The 17,381-nt window shown below is 33.6% G+C and overlaps 1 protein-coding gene across 1 annotated transcript in view; it reads left to right on the top strand.

Annotated features, from left to right (window-relative positions):
• Positions 1-17,381, top strand: part of GRIK2 (glutamate ionotropic receptor kainate type subunit 2) — a 655,189-nt gene that overhangs the window by 293,268 nt on the left and 344,540 nt on the right. The window lies entirely within an intron of this gene.

Raw genomic sequence — 17,381 nt, forward strand, 5'->3', positions numbered from 1 at the left:
TTGTTGTGTATCTGACACCATACATATTAATTCAGACTAGTGACATTTCAAGTGCTCAATAGCCAACTATAAGTACTGGCTACCTTATAAAACCAGGTAGATTTATACTATACTACTTTTATACTATTCTATTTAAACAAATTATAAATGTCTGATACATTTTCATTAAATCTGTTTTCTGTAGACCAAATAATTGCTACAATTTAGGAAACAGCTAAACACCGTGGCAATCTGTACATTTCCTAAGTCATTACAACCTGCTTTTATTAAGTGTCAGCCTAAATGGAAATTTTATAAGCATAACATTCTCTATCCTGATGGGTGGAATTTTTCTATTATGATTATAACTTTCCATTAATTGCTTCAATAGGGGTTCAAAGTGTGTTTTTAACATTGTAGCAAAATAAAGGTAAAAATTTGATTATTTTTTTCCTTAAAAGAAGATTTTTTTTTTGAGAAAAACAGCCTCATAGAATTTGAAAATATCTCATATTCATAATAATTTTTAAAGAAATAATATAAGGGGAATATCACTCTTTTACAAAAAAATGGAAATAGTTGACTTATTCTAATATTTTGGTATTGACCTAAGATATATTTGAGAAACTTTATTGGGAGGAAAATATCTAAATAACTTTAAAATGAATATATTTTTTTCTCTAAAGTATATCCAGATTAAAAATAAAATACAACCTAAAAAATTACAAATATTATGCTTTATTCTCAGTTTGAAGATGTTGAATTGAACTTTTGGAACTTAACAAGACAATGTTATTTTTTAAACTAAAATATGTCCTATATTTTTAATTGTCATTTTAATCATGTACATATTTTTTCCCACATATGGTTTTTAGCTAACTTTGTCAATCTTTAACTTCACGATGGATATCTTATTGTTACTCAAAGTCATTTTTGAATGATTTTTAGGAAAAATCAATGATATTATGGCAATTTTAAGACTTTACTTAACATTTAACTCTGACTTCTACTAATATGCTCAAGGATTAGTGTTCTGCTTTATATATCAGAATCAGAAAAATTACCCAGTTTTACTTAGGTATCTCTATATTTCTGTATGATTCCCTATATGACTCCACATGCCATCCCCTGAAACAAAGTACTAACTTGTAAGTAACTTATTGAGACTCTTGAAAGACAGATAAATACAAAGGAAGATGTATTAATTTCTTGTCATCCAGTAAGGCAAGGTCTCTTGGAGAGAATTAACCTTCAGAAGATGGAACAAAAAGGGTGTTAGGAGGAATATAGGTCTGGGTTTTTTGTTTGTTTATTTGTTTGTTTGTTTCTAGCCATGAGTCCATGCCTCCTCAATTCTGTCCTTCTGAATTGGCAGGTGATTTGGTAAGAGTGGATAAGTGATAGAATGAAAATGCACTGGCAAGAAAATGAGAAAATTAGCCTATTTAATTGAAAACTCTGCACATTGTATACAGACCACGGATTTTGAAGTCTTTAGACAAATATTCGATGCCAACACTTTTACCTTTGCTATAGTCATTTCCAGGTGGCATACTAAATAAGACAGAATCAAAAATGTTCACATATAAGAGATGATTGCCCCATCATTTATATATTTTTAGTTTCTTCAAACTACAAAGTTTTCACCAGAACACTTGAGATTTAAAAATGAAAACATTTTTTAAATGAGTGAGCTGAAGATAAATTTACTTGTGTGAGTGCTTTCTGAATAATATTTCTTATCTAAAAATGTAGACCAGTTATTTATTTTATTATATTTATACATAGAGCATGGAACAGAAACTATTTTGGAAGTAGACATGAAGTTTGCTGTTAAAATAAAGATGTCTTCCAAAATGGATGCAGATTGATTACTTTTTAAAAATTCCCCTTTGAAAAATGATAATATCTTTAAAAATCTTCTCATTATATACCATTATATAGTAGTATAAAATATAATATGTAAAATATTTTAAGTATATACAATTAATTCTTAATTTTAATAGTGCATGATTATGATAAAAATAAAACCAGTATAAGGTCTGCATAAAAATGGTATTCTTATGCCTTGCATGAGTATTATTTTTCTTTTTCATTAAAGATCATATTGTAAGCATTTTCTCATTCATTAAATGTTTAGAAAAAGAAATTAATAGGCTATTCCCACCATGAATGAAGTCAGGAAATTAAGAGGAGTCTAGTTAGAAAAGAAAAGAAAAGAATTATAGCCTGGCATTGTGGTGTTGGCAACATTCCCTTCAGTCAATTCATGAGATCTCAGTGTTTATATATCTCTTGTTCTTTTTTTCTCCCTATGGTGCCATAAAGAAATGAGATTATCAGCAAAGTCCCTAGTACTTGGAGCAAGACCTATTATTATCAGTATCACAGTCATTTGTCAGTATGTAAGATCATAGTGCTTAGACTTTCAAATTCTTCCTTCATGTTGAGCTATAAATGGAAACAATGAATTGTATTCATAAGAATTTTTCTGGTTGAGTTAGCACCTTAACTGACTCTTGGGTCAAGTGTTTATCTGCTAAATGATTATTGAATACAAGACCATTTCTCCTGTTGTGGTTTCTTCTATAGTTTGGGGTCATCATAATAAAGATATTAATGTTATTAGCTCAGTAAAATTTTTATCTTCATTTGTTACAAACCCAACCAAGAAACCAAGTCACACAGTATATCCAAGCCCAATCTCTTCAAGGAGGATGTGAAAAAGGAAGTCCAACCCTTCACACATTAGAGTTTTTTGTTTGTTTGTTTTTAATTCATGTCACCTTTCTCACACTTCCCCCAATGTCCACACACTGCCGTCCAGTCAGCGTGCTAGATAGACTTCTCCCCAGACATGAGCCTTTACTATAAAAACCTTTCTCTATTGTGCATTCTTTGCTGATTATTTACATGTTTCCATGCTCCTAGGAGTATGGACGTCCCCTAAGTGGATATTACCACTGTTCTTTACTGCTGATCAGATGACACAGCTCCCAGTCTTCTGCCCAGACATCTGCCTTTTCCACACACAGTTACCAAAGGGCAGGAATTCACTTTTTTGAACCCATCAGAGCTGATGATGGCTGTAGTTATTATTGATATATTGAATTTGCAGCAATCTCAATTCAAGACAATGAAATCAAGTAGAAATACCTCCAGATCAGTTTAAACAGCTGTGTCCAAGACATTTTTTTCCCAATGCTGCCATCATGCCTATACTTATTAGTACTAATGGACCTGTCTTTATCCGGTAGCTTAAAAGTACCATTTGTTTCCTTATGTTGATGTGTAACATATATTCCTTGATAATATTAATTTAAAACATAAATCAATAATGATTGTGTTGCTTGGCTACATCATTTGAATTACTATAGGGAGATTAAAATTTTGGAAATACAAACTTTGAATACCAACTGCTATCTCCATTTCCTTACCCCTCTTTTCACACCCAACAGTCATCAAACACTGTCAAACCTACTATCTCAATATCTTTCTTCACTACATTCTTCTTTCCCCCCATAGACCCACGTCTTAGTTAAGAACCATGTGATCTCTCCTCTGGCTGTTGCAAGTCTCCTCACTGAAGTCCCAGCCCTAACATCTCTCCCCTACATTTACCTTCTTTCTAGTGTGAACATGGCTCATGACTCCTTGTCATTTGCTAGATGAGATTTCAACCCATTTGCCAAACCTACAAGGCCCTCCATGATCTGGCTTCTGCTGCTTGTTCAGCCTCCTGTTTGCTCCCTGCACTTTGAAGCCACCCATCTCACCACAATACGGGGTCCTCCTCATCTCACTATGGGGTGCTCCCATTATCTGAATGTTTGGCCTCTTCCTCCTTGTGCTCTGAATTTCAGATCATCTGTTACCTTTTTTTGTGATTTTTACCTGTGTGTTCCTTCATTTATGCACATTTTGTTTAAACCCCATGTTGAAATTTAGCTCTGGTATTTTTGTTTGTTTTCACATCTCTTTTCCAAAAGACTATAATTCTTTGGAGGCAAGAAGTAGGTTTCCTTATCTTTGAATGCCCTGTACTAGTTAAGCCCTTCATTCCTTAATAATGAAGGAAGGAATGGCTGACTGAATAAATGTGTGTGTTAATTTATTCTAATCACATTACAGCTGTGTTCTCATCACTAGATTCTCTCATTTTCCCAAATATGTTTTAGGGAGCTTTTTTTAAAATTTGCATAGTTACATTTTATTGTTAAGGTATCTAATCATTTAGAAAATGAAATTAGGCTAATCTCACATATTTGTTAGACAAAATTTATTAAAAGGCAAAAGCTTAGAAATACTTCTGATTAAATAGTGAAAGTTTAGTGAGTTAAAAAAGTTCTGTCCCTTCTCTTTTACCAAAGAGTGAAAATGTTTATAAGAGAGGTGAGTCTTTATGTATTTAAGTTCCAATGTCCTCCTAAAAACTATTTATTTATAATGACAGACCATAGCGCAGAAAGTTTATAATTTCTGTCATCATTTGATTAACTTTAAAGATAAATGTGTACCAATTCACAGCAGGGAGTTAGCTTATATATGAAGGGTGCAGTAGTGATCACTCTGCTACTGTACAAAGATTTACCTTTAGAAAATAGAATCACAGAGATATGAAGTATGACCAGGCAGGCATTCATTTACTTCTAGAACTACAAGCCTATCTTTGCTGCTGTCTGCTTAATCAGCTGAAGCTGTTTTCTTCGATTCAGTTGAAAAGAGAATATAAGGTTTTACCAGACAACAGATCAAACTAACTCTTCATTTTTTAATCAATAAAGGCATTTTGAAAAATCTGACTTTATCTTGCATCCCACTAAAACACCAGAGGAATAAAAAGTAGCCAAGTAATAACTTAATTGTTTTTTCTGTTATCAATTTTAATTGTGTGTGTGCTGTGTATTCTGGGCTTGATACCAGGCATTCAAAATTTGGTGGTGAAGACAATATGTCTGTTTACTCACAGAGCTTAGGAAATTGACAAAATCAGAAGTTAGTGTCTCAATGATCACATCTCACATCTCTGTCAGTACAAAAATCGTATTCGAACTTCTTGACTTCTTCCCAATTTTGTGTCTTTGATTGATCTAGTTTCCTAAGTCTTCCTTCAAATTCTTGTTAAAATTCCTTGTTTTCCATGCTATTTTGTGATAGCAAAAGACAAACATAAATTTACCAGGAGTTTTCCATGACTTCTTAATAGTTTGCTGAAAAATGTGTAACATTTAACAATGTTTATCAACATAACTGCTAGTTTTATTCTTGTCTTTACCACAGAAGAAATATTTAGGGGTCTATATTATAATCATTATAGAAGAAATATTTGCATAAGATATTTCAGAGTATATTATGAAATCATAAACACAACATTCATTACATTTGTATATGATTGATTTACTGAATGGTAAAAGGACATAGAATTTGTGGCATGGATAACAGAATGGCACTATATTTCTTCATTTTAATACCTATTAATCTTCCATGATATACTAGGCTGCAAGTTAAATCTGAATATAAATAATTGAGATGACCTAACAACCCCCATTGTTTCATTAACATACAACATTCCATTTAATTGCCTTTACTCATTGACAGATTAAGTAATCAGCATTTATCTGAAGCTGGTGAAGAGTTGGAGTTTCCATTTTAAGTAATTGTTCCTTACATGGAAAATGGCGGTTGCAATGAATCATTTCCTTCATAATCATGTTATTTTTTTTAAAAAAAATTTTTAACGTTTATTCATTTTTGAGAGACAGAGACAGAGCGGGGAAGGGGCAGAGAAAGACGGAGACACAGAATCTGAAGCAGGCTCCAGGCTTTGAGCTGTCAGCACAGAGCCCGACGTGGGGCTTGAACTCACAGACCGCCAGATCATGACCTGAGCCGAAGTCGGACACTCCACCAACTGAGCCACCCAGGCGCCCCATGTTATTTTTTAGGCCAATTTTTAAACTTTTCACTTAAAAAAGTAGGGTTGAATCGTGAGTTTTTTTTTTACCCCTTCTATCCTCAAGAGCAAATTTTATCTTTAAAACACTTATCTAAATCATGCAATACAAACTTGTATTAATACATTACTGTTCACAACTTTCCTCAGCTTCTTATTTTATATTTAATAGCTATATAGTTACATATAGGTATAATCAATCACAGATGGTATAAGGAAAGCAAGTACAGGGCACAATATAAAGGGAATAGAGAATGGTTAAGAAAATAAGCAATAGATTCTTTTACTAGAGCAGACATTCAGGTTAGAAAGGGGCTAACAGCAAACTTGACATAGTGTTCACCATCCTGGATTAGAGGAAAATGGATTGGGAAACAATGGGAGAAAAGCTGGGATAAAATTTTTACATACCATTTAGTTAATAGACAATTATAAATGTATAACATTTAACATATAGAAATTCAGAATAGTTAAAGTCAGCATGAAATACTGGTTGAAATTATTTAAACCAGAGAGGAAGAAATGGCACCGAGGCATATAAATAACAAGAAATATTATTACTCAGATACAGATTCATAATGAACTACAGAAAAGTTCTGACTAAGGAAGATTAACAGTTGCTATAAACAATAGTACCTTCTCTTCATTGGATCTATTTCTAAAATAAAAAGAGAGTGAATCTATTCTACAATGCACAAAGCATTTTTTGACTATTTGTTCACCTTAAGAATAAAATACACAGAGCGAAGCTACCTTCTGTATTTAGAAATAGGGTATGGACTGAAAGGGAGTATACTAGTGGTGATTACTATCAAAACTATATTTTTTTGTATTATTCCATTTTATTCATAATTTTAGGAATTTATTTTAGGAATTTTATTTATTATTTTTATAATTTTAGAATTTATATTAAAAACATTGAAATGCAATACCAGATAAAAGATATCTTGGCCTCACTACAGTCTTTAAATAAAATAAAGTTTAATTTTTAATTTTTTTTTAAGTTTATTTATTTTGAAAGAGACAGAGTGCAAGCAGGAGGGTCAGAGAGAGAAGAATCTCAAGCAGGCGCCATTGTTGTCAGTACAAAGCCCATGCAGGCTTGAACTCACAAAAAAGTGAGATTTTGACCTGGCCAAAATCAAGAGTCAGACACTTAACCCACTGAGCCACCCAGGCACCCCTATTTTTAACTTTTATTATTTATTTATTTATAATCTCTACACCTAACATGGAGCTCAAATTCAGAACCCTAATTTCAAGAGTCCCATGCTGTTCTGACTGAACTAGCCAGGCACCCCTCAATTTTAAATAATAAATATTGACATAGTTTCCATTTAAATACTTATATCAGTTTTATATAAAAACAAATAATATAAATATATATAATGTTTATTATTTATATTTATATAGATTTATATTACTTTTAGATATTGTTATAAAAGGTAAGCCGTATCCTTATTTATCTACTAGAGAGACAATGTTAGTGGCTCCAATATTATTAGGATAATTATCGTTTATAATATGTGGCCTCAGTATACTAAATATGTATATTTTTAATAGATTTTTAAATTAAGTATTAAGTGTTAACTATTTATAAAATATTTATGTATAAATATGTAACATTTAATCTTATATTTTCTTAATTTTAGACTCAGTATGTCTGTCAAATTTTAACAAATTTTCCTTCTTTGCAACCGTGACTTATAACAAATTGTAGCTTGTTTTGTCATGCTCAATTTCAGAAGAATTATATTTAAAAATTAAGATAGCTAGAAAATGTTACAAATAAGTCAAGGATTTGTTATATAGTGAAATTTGTGTTATATATAATAAACAATAATTGTAACTTTTTTTCATGTAGATAGATACAACAGTAGATATTTTCCTCTTTTTTTGTTTTTAGATAACCTACACCTGTATCTTACCAATGCAGAAATGCTCTTGCCTGAATTATCCAAGAATTATCTGACTGTGTTATTAGAAGTAGGAACATACACATTTATGGAGTATGAACATTAAGGGCCCTAGAATGTACAGCAGCCTAGGAAGTTTGATTCAAACAAGGACTTTGTATATAAACTTTGAATCTAGCTCCTGATACATGTTACCTTTTCTATTGACAATCTCAACTATAAAATGACCTAACTGTGAAATGTATTTAACACTTACTGCATCCTAATATTATTATTACCTCCAACAATATCATGGGGCAGTTATAATCCTCATTTTATAGATGCAGATACATAGAATGGGTAGATGATATATAAGGGAAGATCCCTGTACTATAGTCTGAAGCAAATATAAAGGAGTCCTTTAGCATCCAAAGGTAAAATTTAGGTATGATGAATTAGAGACCAGCAAAAAATGTTACATTTAGTGCTTCTTCTTCAACTTTAATGTACAAATTTTCACACCAGTTTCCTTCCCAAATAAAATTAAGTTAATAAATAGGGATCAGAAGTCAGCATCTGCATCCCATTTTCAGCCATTTCTAATGCTGTTACTTCAGGCAAGTTACTTAACCTCTTTGAGCCTCACTTGTCAAATAGAAATAATCAATTTTGTGTGTTGTTCTAAAGATTGAAAGAGATAATGCATTAACATATAAAAATATTAACCTATCTAAATTTTTATAATTACAAACTATATCAATGACTCCTCCTAAACCCCTGGTGCCTTATAAATGTAGAACAAATTTTGATATGGTGTTTATAGTTTAATTAACTCAACCATGGGGTTGTCTGGCTGGCTCAGTCGGCAGAACATGCTAGTCTTGGTCTCAGGTTCGTGAGTTCAAGCCTCATGTTGGGGGTAGAGATTACTTTAAAAAATAATTCAGTCATATTATTCCAACATCATTTGTTATCTCTTGTATGCATTAATACCATAGTAGTTGGTGTGTGTGAGTGAGTGAGTGTGTGTGTGTGTGTGTGTGTGTGTGTGTGTGTGTATTGGATGGTTAATTGACATAGAGAACTAAGGAAGATTCATACAGAATCTACTTGGTACTTGAATCTAGTACGCTTCTTTAAAACTGGACCCAATCACAATAATTTGAAATGTGCAATTAGACTGATATATCACTATTGAACAGGTTTTAAATCTAGTTAGAAGTTTATGAAACTTCTGGTTGTGTATCATTTATTTCCTCCCTACTTTTTTAGATTAAAAAGATGGCTTGTTGGCATAGAATTAAAGGTTGGATTTTTGCTTGGCTCTTTTATGTCAATTATTAAAGACTGTTAAATCTATTTCTACCTTCAAGTGAAAACTTTGGAATCAGAATCGCCTGACTGTTAAAACTGAAATCTACCTATTATTACTTTTGTAAACTTCTGCTACTTACCTAACATTTCTGAGCATCAAGTACCTCATCTATTTAGTGGAAATAGTAATGCCTACATCAAAATGTCACTGTGAAGATTAAATACATAACTTTTATACTGCTCAAAGACAGTATCTAGCACATAGAAAATCCTCCAAAATCGGTATCCATTCACTTCAAGGCAAATACAATTTTTGCATTTAGTGTAAGTGATATTTCTGTTCAGAGTAAACTTCGTCACTCTCAAAGTCTTCTGATACCCTGTGTATACAAATACGACAAGTGTATAAGCATGCAACTATGTAAAAAGATCTAAGAGCAGGTAGTTGTTTACTTTGATGTGCTGGTTGAGGTTATGTGAATGAATGAACATGAATCATCACCAGCTTTACTATCAATTTGTTGATGTTAATTTCATCAGTGGTACCTAAGTAATTATACTTACACTAGAAAGACAATTTTTTAAAAAGTGTAGCCTATGCAGTTTTGTGATTTAAAGGTTTAAGAAATGGTCAAAGATCTACTCTGATGCACTAATATCCAAGATATGCTTGGCCAATACTCTTTAAATCCACATTAATAAATCAAAAGAATATTTCAGACAAAATGAAATGAAGAGTTTTAAGGTGAATTTGCCTAAAGGATATTAGGAATTCTCTTTCTTTATTATGCAGAGAGGAAATATTATGTTGATCTTTCATTTGCCTTTCTAAAAGAGTTCATAAATATTTTATTCATTAATCTTCAGAATACCCTGTGACCAAATTGAACCAGAAAAGAAAAGCGAAGTTATTAAACAGACACAGATGTTGAAATGGTACCAAATCAATCCTTCATGAAAAATTCCTATGTATTGTTACTCATTAATTCATTCTCCAAATATTTATTGAACATCTATTATATGCAATGTGTGGTATTAGACCATATGGATGACATATATATATATATGTGTATGTATATATATGTATATCTATATACATATATACATGATGAATTATCAATTTAGTAAGGAAAGTAAAACACAGCCTTAAATAATAATAATAATAATAATAATAAACGTTGGCATGTAGTAAGGAATATATGTAGAAAATAGTGTTTTTAGATAGGAGTTTACCCACTTTTTGTTTAGGATGTAATCTCAACTTCACATAAAACAGGAAGAACAGTTCCCTGTCTTTGTAGTTCCCTCACTGGACATGATCAAACATCTACCATCCTGTGAGACATGGTCAGTTTGATCAGGCCAGTTGGTGCTTGTAGGTTGCTCCAGTCAGACATACTGTTTTCCAGCTGGAGAATTCCATAGCTGCGACCAGGTTTGAAGCACTTCAGAAAGTGGTACTGGATCCTGGAGCTGTGTCAGACTTGGCATCCTGGTATTTCTGCTGAAAATGTGGCAGTCAAATTGTCATCTGTGTGTACCCATGCTTCTGTTGCCTCTTGTGTTAGAGGCTATATTTGCCAATTGTCTCTCCATGTTCTTTTGGTCACTCAGCATTGGGGCTAAGGCTCAAATTCATTCTCACATTGGTCTGGATCCCCACTATTACAGCTTTCAGTTATCTAGCTTTTTAGTTTACACAACAAACATGCACCTACCCATTGTGCCCATGTGGCTGAGTCAGAAACCCCACATCAGTCCCAGCTTGTTTGCAGACCCAGCCCCTCCCCAGTGCTCTCAGGCCTTGTCTTAACTGTGCTCTCTTAGTTGGGGGCATTCTGAATTGGGGTCTTGGCTGTTTTCCTCCAACGAGTTTCCTTAGCCCTTTTGCAAATTTATCTTCTCACCTCCCACCAACTTTCAAGCCCCTGGTGCTAAGGAGGAAAGAGTGGTCTCTGTAAAATCAAATGCATGGTTGCTACGGCCACTACAGAGTTGGTGCAGAGTTGGCATACATCTACTTAAATGAATAAATAAATAAGGTCATTTTGATGGATCTGTTCAGAACAAGAAAACTTACGCCAAGATAATTTGATATTTCTTTCAACATAATTCTGTTACTTTTACTGTTATTACTATTCCAGCATCACCAAGTACTGGGCACATCTTCCACAGTGTTATAACAATCTAAGAATTTTGTGTGATTGGAAAAGGAATTTTGGAGGAGGTAGTGCGAATAAGACTAGGTGAGATCAGCAAGGCCATGTTGGAAGAAGAGAATGGAAAGACGTTATTAAATGTTCTAGAATAGGGGAGTGCAAAAAAAGTAATATTTGCCATTTACTGTGTATCTACTCTTTACTAAACATTATGCCATTTGTGGTAGTTATGTAAAGATACGCTTGCCTTATACTACCTCTGATTATCCCCCAAATGCTACATGTTTTATTTCTCACTTTACAAATGATGGAACTGGGACTCAAATATGTTTAGTATGTTGTGCAAGGACATTCAAATCAGAAGATGGAGCTGAGCTTTATGTCTAAGGCCTTTCTAATTTGATAACGTGCTCATCCTGCTCCCAGAAAGTCTCATCTGGTGACACTGTGCAGGTGCATTAGACTCACTCCAATGGAGGCAGGAAGCTGTAATCCAAGCCTACAGTAATAAGGACTGGAAGTAGAGTAGATAAGACTCAAAGAATGATTGAACAGGAAGACTTTTTTTTTTTGAGATGGGAAAGGAGAATAAGGAGATAAGATAGGCCTTTGAGCTTCCCAGTTTAAGTGACTGGGAAGACACTAATGCTTTTAATAAACATGCGGCCACCTGCAGGAGGTGGCTTAGAAACGGGATGGCATTGATTGCAGACTTGTAGGATCTGAGATGATGATGATACCTAAAGGGAGAGGGATCTGGCAAAAAGTTGGAAGGTGGAATATAGCTTCTCACTGCAGTAATGTCTCAGTTTCCTTTTTCAGAAACAGAGGGAAACATTCCAGAATCTATGGGTGTACGTTTATAAGTCTTCATAGAAAAGGATCTAGCTAACCTGTTTGGCCCCCTAGACTAAGTAACCCCGAAAGCCATATTGATGTCAGTTAAATTATTTCTGCATCTTTTAGTGCCTTTGTTTCTTAACGGTTGTACCCAAATAGCCTGAGACCACACCAAATGTGTCTTGGGTCTTGGGAATATGCCTTGGGAAAAGAGATGTCCATTTAAATTCTGGTGCTGTCTTTCAAGGAAAATATTACTCCTGCTAAATGTTGCCTTTAAAAATCAACTTCTCAGACTCCATTCTCAGGCTTTAAATATTTATTCCTCTCTCCAAGTCCTTTAACTTTATCAAAGGGAAATTAATAAGTGAAATACCTTTAAAGACAGTGGAATATCTTTAAAATATGAACTTCTCTAGCCCCTAAGGAAGGTGCACATAAATTTAACTGACAAAAATCATGCATAGTTTTCTAGATTTGAGAGTCTGCTAGACTACAATTTCATTTTAAGTAAATTTGAAATAATCAACATCACAATAAAGTAAATATGGATGTTATTCATTTCATCACTTTTAAAAGTGTCATAAATATTTTGAATATTTAATATTATTTAACTGTTATTATATGGATGATACATACTGTAGAAAATTTGTAAACTAAACAAATTATGGAGGAAAATTAAAATTTTCTATTTATTAACATAACAAGTCAAGAGAATGACAACTAACATTTTAGGACCAATAGAAGCTCTCTCGTGGGGTGCCTGGCTGGTTCAGTCAGCTAAGTGCCAGACTCTCAGTTTCAGCTCAGGTCATGATCTCCAGGTTTGTGGGGTTTGAGCCCCACTTCCCGTCCACAACCACAGTACAGGGGCTTGGGATTCTCTCTCCCTCTGTCTTAGCCCCTCCCCCACTGCTCATGCTCTCTCTACTCTCTTTGTCTCTCTCAAAGTAAATGAATAAACTTAAAAAAAAAAAGGAAACAAACTAATTGATTAGTTAAAACAAACTAATTGATATCCATAGCAACCAGAAAATTCACTGCTAGCAGCCTAGTTTATCATGTTTCTGTATTTTTTTCTCACACTTGTGTATTCTTAAAAAAGGTAACTGATGTTTCTTCCAAAACTAGTTTATGCTTGTTGTACTTATTAATGACAGAATTCAATTAAAAATTACATAAAATCATGAAATACAAGGGTAAAACAGAATTGTTTCTGTGAAAACTTTGATTGTATTGAAAAACTTGGCAAATGCAAGCCATCTAACATTTTTTTTTATATTAGTGTGAGCAAGACAGCTCTAAAAGGTGGATTCTGCATATAGTGTTTTTTGTTTTTTGTTTTTTTTTTTTTTTTGCAGGTCCTTTATTCTTCTTTCAACTGAAAGAAACCAAAGCTGAAAATCATGGCTAATCCATTATGTTTGGGGCTTATGCAAAACAGGAGAGGGATTCTAATCAGCAGACCCATGAAAAGGGTCTTGGCTCTACATTACTATATTTAAAGATAGATTTAGAGTTAGATGTTTTACTTTACTACTTTTAAAGTATATATGCTTTAATCAACCATCTTAATTAACTGGCCAAATGTTAGCTTTGGTTGCTTTAGAAAAGAGGTCATCCATGCATTTATTTCTATTAATTTTTTGAGCCCTTGTACATATTTCGCTAGAAATAGGATCATAGATGTGCAGTTTGCTTGAGGTTTTCTTAAAGTCAAGCTAACATTTTTAAAAATCTGCTTTGTCTTAGGCACTGTTCTTGGCATACAGAGATAGTGGTAAACAGGATAAAGATGAAGTTTGCCTTCTCTTTGGTAAATAGAGGGATAAGTTAAAGAAAATTAGTTAGAATAAGAAGATAGAGAATGATTAGGGTTAGGGAATGCTTGCTAGCTAGAGTATTGCCAGGAGATGATGTGTGGGATAGGACCAAATCATAAGAAATAGGGAGCCATGCAAAGACTTATCAGGAGAACATCAAGGCAGAAGGAACAAGTGCAAACTCCTTAAAAGGGAAATAGGCAAGTTGAGTCTGTCAGTGTGCTGAATAATTTGGAGTAAGAGGAAAATGATAGAAGATCAGAGAAGTGGGGGTGTCTGGGTGGCTCAGTCGATTAAGCATCTGACTCTTGATTTCAGCTCAGGTCTTGATCTCACCATTTGAGTTCAAGCTCAGTATTGGGCTCTGCACTGGACATGAAGCCTACTTTCAAAAAAAAAATCAGAAGATCAGGGAAGTGGTCATGAGATATGTGGTTTAGGTCTTTGAAGGACATATAAATTTGGATTTTGATCTAAATGCAATGGAAGCCCTGGAGGGCTCTTATAAATGAGTGTTGGACTTAACTGGTCACTTGTTAGAACATTTTCTTTTAATGTCCATCTCTTTTTATAATAGAACAATAATACTTTGAAGTAATAGAAAAATCTTTATGAACAGCTTACATATGTTTCAAGTGGTGACAAATTGAAGGAAACATACATTTGTTAAATGTATCAAATTGTGTGAAAAATAGAACCAATGACAGTTAATGCAAGAATTCACTGTTTTAATATGCTACCAATGTAAGACAGTGATCATTTATAATTGCCAACAAATGACAAAGTTAAATGTGGTAAAAAAAAATACTTTGCGTAGCAAATTAATTTCTCCATCTGCTTTGATGCTCTTTAAGTATTAAATATTGAACATACAGTTCTTTAAACAGCATTGTTTCTGTGTCTTTAATGAGTGATTTAAAATAAATTCTTTAAGAGTGCAATAATACAGAATATATAAACAGTGTTAGGAAATATATAAGGAGACATGCAGAATTCCAACCTTCTTGCCAGTATTGTATTCAATATTTTGCCTTCATCAACATGTACCCACAGGAACACAGCTGGACAGAATATCTTTCTGTGATCGTTAGTAGCTCTGTATTGCCCCATAAATGGCTCGGTTATGAGTCAGTGAATGTGCTTCAGGCTTTGATTTTTGTGTTCAAAGATGAACACCATGAGGACACCACCCAGAGAGAGATTTATCATGTTTTGTTTCAGATATCTTGTAGTAAAACCTGAATTTTCTTGTCTTTGTTCTATGCATATCATAATTTTAAAATTATAAGCCATTTTTAATATGTTGGGGAATATTAACCAGAATGAGATAAAATTAAAGTAGGTTTCCTCACCTCTTAAAAAATGTAATACCACCCCTATAGACATGCCTATTGGCATATTTATTATTCAAAATTTTTATTTTCTCATATTGTGTAGTTGCAAACATCTTTCTATCCTATGCAGTACATTAATTAGCTTTAAATTTTATACTTAAGAATATATCAAATATAGTGTCTGTTTTGGTCCTCCATGAAGTAAATCCCAAAATGAGGTTAGATGTATGACAAATTTATTGGCAGATGTGCCTGTGAAGGGTAAAGAGGAAGGAGGTTAGAATATGTACTTCTTTAGTACAAGATGCAGGTCTGAAATCTGTGAAAAGAGAGAGGGAAGTTAACATTAGATAGGAAGAGCCTTAGACTGCACTGCAGAAATTCTTAGCTATGATTCCTTAAGCCAGAGCTTCCCATGAAAGAAATTTTGTATTGGGGGAACTGACCTTGTTCTGACAAACCTACCAAGTTGTCACTGCCTAGGCCAGCCTGACAGAAGTATGATCTGGTGAACACAGTGGTGTAATGAAGTTACAGAAGCTGGAGGCTATTAATCAGTTAAATCCTCTGTAGCTGTTTGCCTTGAAGGAAGATTCAATGAGCAGGGCTTCTCCATGGCCATCACACATACAAATTTTGGGCCTTTTAGTAGAGTTATTATCAAGGGGATATAGATTTTTATTTCTTAGTTTCCTTGGTTTATAATGTTCACCCTTAACCTACCAGGTGCTATAAGTGATATCAGGTGAAAGAAAGAAGAGGGACTGTATGGTTGCATCATGGGTTCTGGATTAAAAACAACAAAAAAATGGGGTGCCTGAGTGGGCTCAGTTGGTTAAGTGACTGACTCTTGATTTTGATTCAGGTCATGATCTCATGGTTCAGGAGATTGAGCCCTGCAATGGGCTCTGCACTGACAGCATGGAGCTGCTTGGGATTCTCTCTCTCTCTTTCTTTCTCTCTCTCTGCCCCTTCCCTGCTCATGTACTCTAAACAAACAAACAAACAAACAAACTTAAATAAACTTTAAATAAATAAAAACAACAAAAAACAGCAAACCAGTTTTCATTTGACATGTAATACTATTAAGAAGCTAATTCAAAATTGTAAGAGAGTTATTATAGTTCAATGAGGAATGCATAGCAGTGTTCAATAAAACAGGGAAAAAAACTTGGAAGTAAGCATGGAAAAACCTATAGTCAGGAAACAATCACATAGATTTAATAATGGAGTTAATTAAGAATAGTCATATAACCTACACATGCATTATATATTTTTTAAAAAATTGTAATAGTGTACTTCCACTGAAACTAATACTCTACAGCAGAGAGTGAATAGGAGTTCCCACTCAGTGAGCTCTGAAGGGTGCTCAACTTACCTTATTAATTAATGAATCATAATTTAGTACTTGATTACAAAGTCTTTAATTCACAAAATTAATTTCAAAGATCAGTGCATTTTTCAGTATTTATAGATGATAATTTATTAAGGTTATTTTAAAATTATCATTGTATAGTAATATAGCTTAAAACTCAATAATAGATTATAGTGAGTGTTGATCACATGTCAGGCATTGTCCTAGGTAATGCTGATACATGGGACAAGCAAGTCAGGTGTTCTTTCTTTGTTGGATGGTTAGTTAAATTTCATTCACTCACCTCTTAAGCAGACCTACCTATCCATTTTTTACTTTGTTTTATAAAAGGATTTAAGCAAGTGTTCTCCAAGCAGTATAGAAAAATGTTCTAAAATTGAAGAAAGGAAATTCCCATTAAGTAAATAGGTAGCTTAGCTCAGGTGTCATCCTCCCAGCTGAATAACTGGGCTTCACAAGGTCTAAGTATTTAAGCTGACGGCTCTAGCGGTAACTGGATTGTGGGTTTAAAACCTTAGGTTTGTGATTTCTGGCTAGCCTCTTATCTCTTAGCTTCAGGTTTTGGCACAGACCTAGGATGGCAGAGAATCATCTGCTATTTCTATGGGACAGAAGGCAGAGAATTCTTGCCATTAATGTTCAGCCTTGCTTTCATAGGTGGTTTGTCCATGCTGCTGAAATAAGCAAGAGTTGGTCCTGGATGGGAAAG

The sequence above is a fragment of the Lynx canadensis genome, chromosome B2 (genome assembly GCF_007474595.2).
Source record: "Lynx canadensis isolate LIC74 chromosome B2, mLynCan4.pri.v2, whole genome shotgun sequence".
Taxonomy (NCBI): domain Eukaryota; kingdom Metazoa; phylum Chordata; class Mammalia; order Carnivora; family Felidae; genus Lynx; species Lynx canadensis.